The sequence below is a fragment of the Mytilus trossulus genome, chromosome 11 (genome assembly GCF_036588685.1).
Source record: "Mytilus trossulus isolate FHL-02 chromosome 11, PNRI_Mtr1.1.1.hap1, whole genome shotgun sequence".
NCBI lineage: Eukaryota > Metazoa > Mollusca > Bivalvia > Mytilida > Mytilidae > Mytilus > Mytilus trossulus.
In genome coordinates, this window is record NC_086383.1 from 42,208,578 (window position 1) to 42,213,217 (window position 4,640).

Here is a 4,640-nt window from a genome sequence, read left to right on the forward strand (position 1 = left end):
AAAAACATGCTAAAAAGACAACACTCCACAAGAGATCAAAATGACACAGAAATTAACAACTATAGGTCACCATACGGCCCTCAACAATGATCAAAGCCCATACCGCATATTCAGCTATAAAAGGCCCCGAAATGACATTGAAACCACTTGACCACCGAGCGCCCATCACGTTCACCCGAAATGTATTAAAGGAGATATGGAATGAACCTGAACTCGGTGTATTACATTTATGTGCAGCTTTTTATCATGTTTTTGTGCAAATATTTCACAGTTTCAACTATAGATGATTATGGGTGGATTCTTGAGGTCCAGCGGCAAATTGATATATGCATGTTCGTACAAGAACATGTTAATGTGATATGAATAATAACCCTGTTTTGTACTAGACCGACACTCTGAGCCTGATTTTTTAACATGCTAGTTCAAAGGGTAGCATTTCGAAGGAAGATATTTATGTCACCTTACCCGGACACATTTTTCTGATTCCGAGCCGACCAGCTTTTGCTCTTAATCCTTATTCCCGCGTGTGCATAGCTGGGAAGCAGCATGTAAATATGAATTTTAAAGTCTTTGGTTTTGACCCGGCCGGGGTTTGAACCCACGACCCCTTACTCAAGGCGAACATGCTACGACAAAAGTACCACCACTAGACATGCAGTAACCTACACTATAAAAGGTTTCGTTGGAAGCCGCTCATATACTAGTATACTAGTATACACCCTTAGACTCAATTAAACAGGGCTAACGTACCGACCATTGATATTTTTATGTAAGTGTGGGCGTTTTTTCTGTCCTTGTATATATGACATCAGCCAATGAAATTTCAGCCTTCAAATTTTTTAAGGTGTGTTTCAGTCCGACAAAACCAAAGAATTGAGCGTTTTTAGATCGACGTAAGCAAAGCCTAAACACACAATATCTGTAATCTGGTGTCTAAATGAACTTTTAAACACTGCATTTTTTTTAATGAGACCTGGTGTTCTCTTACAGATAGATGAAAGTGGTGTTTTGAATTTTTCATAGTGAAGACCTACGGCAGCGGCTTTTAATTATTTGCGTTTATCCTGGAAATATAATAGATTTTTTAAAAAATATTAAAAAAAAAGTGCAATGTGTCTGAATTTTACTCTACAATAAAAGTTCTTTTTGGGCAATTTTGTGTATTTTATGTATTTCTAAAAGCTGAATGATTGAAATAAATAACCCTTAATCTAATTCTCACTCCTAATTTTTACCAATGAATTTTCTTCTTTGATTACACTATTGAAGTAGTAATTTCTTCAGTATGATCTTGATCCAGCCAAAAACATCAATCCTCTGGCCTTTGTTGGTTTTGTAAGATTTTTGATTTTAGTTTCTTGTGTATATTTTAGTATGACGTCCATTATCACTGAACTAGTAAACGTTGTTGTTTAGGGTTCAGCTGAAGCTTACCTCCGGGTGTGGAAGTTTCTCGCTACATTGAAGACCCATTGGTTGCCTTTGGCTGTTGTATGGTCGGGTTGTTGGCTCTTTGACACATTCCCTTATTTCCATTCTCCATTGTAATCCAAATAACAACGAGAATATTAGTAACAGATAACCAATCAGAAAGTAAAATAGATTTTTTTTTTATATAAGACGGTTCTTGGCATTGAGACATGGTGCGCGATAACTTTTGTCCGACTTTTAAGGATAGATCTCAAAAGGACGACAACTTATCCTTATTGTAAGTCAAAATAAATCAGATGTTTCATGTTCCGACTCTCAATTATCTATATTGTTTACGTTTCCAACATTTTCAGTGGAGTTTTTTTTTTAAGGAGGTCCGCGATCGAGGGTGCAAATTTTTTAATTACAAATTGTATTTTTTACACTAGTCTATTAGTTGTTACTTTATGATCTGGTATAAAAATCAACTTGTTTTGGCCCAAAAGCACTTATAAATTCTTAACCATGTTAATAATGTCACTGAAAAAGCTCGAAATTATCTCCCTTTGGTGCAAAAAAGCGATTTTTTTGGGCATTAAAATTGAAATATCTTTTTTATACCCTCGTGCCCCTTAAAGGTGTGTTTAAACATTTTTTTATTGATATTTGCATATCTGTTCACAGTCATATTCAAATTAAAACAAACATATATCTTTTTACTTGTATCTATAATAATGTTTCAAAGCCAGTATGTATACAAAGTCAGTATTATGTTCCTGTCCCGTTTATAGCTAGGCTTCAAACAGATTTCCATTCAAGTTGCCAATGGACAAATAATATAAAACATTAAAACATAACTAATAATACGTCACTGAAAGAATCAGTGATTAAGAACTGTATTGACTTAATGAAAAACACTCGGTATATGTAACGACAAAGGCGTTATGAATTAATATGTATAAAACTATTCATCATAGTTTATTAAATTCTCCATATCACTTTCCATATCACTTTAGATGTCACCTCATTGTATACCAACATACCTCATGATGACGGCATACAATCTTGTAGGGAAATATGGGACTCGCGCAACATTTTAGAACCACCTACTGAATGTTTAGTCCAGCTGCTTACTCTGGTCCTGAAATGCAACAATTTCACCTTTAATGGTGAGCATTACCTTCAAATTAACGGGACAGCGATGGGGACGAAAATGGCACCGTCTTACGCCAATATTTTCATGGGCAAATTAGAAAGGACGGTGTCATATCAACAGACCTCTTCTGTAAACCCACAGATAAACATCAATACCTTTCTCCCCAAAGCTGTCACCAAAAACACTGTACTAAAAGTATAGTCAAGCTCTCAGAGTCAAGCGGATTTGCTCCTCTGAGGAGGCTGTCACGAAACGGTTACAGGGACTTCGCGGATTTTTGACAAAACGAGGTTATAAGAAATTGGACATAGATAAGGGGTTTGCGCGCGCTAACAATAACATCCGCAATGACCTCTTACAGTACAAACGGAAGAGGCGCAGCAAAGTAGTCCCGTTTGTTCTTACATACAATCCAGCCTTTAATAACCTTTCACGTTTGATCCGTGCCAATTGGCAAACTATTGCCAAACACCCTAAATTATCCAAGATCTTTCCCAATCCTCCTGTCTTAGCTTTTCGGAGACCAGCAAGTCTGAAAGACTTATTTCTTAGAGCTGACGTTTCCTCAAATAAAAGCTGTTCAACTGCAGGATGGTGCAAGTCATGTGGTAACAGACGTTGCCTGACTTGTCAACAAATACTGAATACTCAAACATTCACTTGCCACTCGACTGGGTCTGTGTACACTATATATTGCAATGTAACTTGCAAAACCCAGAAAGTTGTATACCTCCTTCAGTGTCGATGTGGCATGCAGTATGTTGGCGAGCTGAGCAGCCATTTAACAAACGCATGAATGGTCATCGAAGTGACTACACTTGCAAGCCCGACCTACCCGTAAGTCGTCATTTGAGATCACCTGGACACACACAAGCTGATCTCAAAAACCTTACCATCACGATCATAGACCACAACGAGTGTTGGTCGAAGGTCGACAGAGTCGCTCGGGAAAGATTTTGGATAAGAAAGTTACGGACAGTCTCCCCAGAGGGCATAAATGAAAAAACATAGAACGAGTCCCTCATTTTCCTGTGACCACCTGTTTCAAACAACGCCGGATTTAGTACTGGCTTTACAGTTCGAAATTATTTTTAAAATTACCGTTTAAATTACAGGTTTTCATTGATTCGGGATGATGTATAAGTACGTTGCCACGTTCAATTATTTAAGCTCAATATACAAAACTTATTTTTTCAATCACTATTAGACTGCTATTCGTTTGGAAGGCTTTAATATGTAGTTTCCGTTGTAATTGCCCTACCATTGTCTAATTTATACCATCCTGGATCGGTAAGGACATTTTTGATTATTTTGATTTTTTTGTTTGAGGACTGCCCTCAATGCAGTTATTACATCTCAACTGTCACATCCTTTGGAAATCTAAAGTTGTGCCATTTCACATCGTAAATAACTATTTTTATTTTTGGCATATTTCTGTAGTCTTTGCGGTGTGTTTGGAAATTTTAAAATTGTTCCAGCGTTCGCTTAAATTGTATAAATCAAGATTTTGATAGAGTCTCAATTTGAATGGACATGATTCATTTGACATCGTGCTATTATTGAAGAAGGATATCTGTTATCCGAAATATCTAATATTTGTATATTTTATAGTTATTTTATGGTGATGTTGTACCCTTTTTGACTTGTTATATATTATATTTTGTAGTGTACAGAATCATATTACATGATCCATCGCCCTGTAAGATTGATCGTTGACTATTTATTCAGTCATTTAATATTTTTACCTTTTTGGTAGTCTGCATCGAGTGTGTTCACCCGATCCGATTTTCTCACTGCATATTCCATCATGCATTTTCAATTTTATTTTAAGAAATTAAGATCTTCTACTATCAAAATTATCAAAACAGAACATCACATTTCAAATTTAGAAACCTACATTAATCAAGGAATTATTCCGAAAGGACTTATTTTAAAGGCCTCCCCACTCACAACAGGAGAAAAGTCGAACAGATTTTTTCACAGATGGAACAACATTTTATACAACAGTTCTTTTCGTCTGATGGATCTCTTACGCCAAGAAGCAATTCATCAAGTTAATTATATTTATAAACTA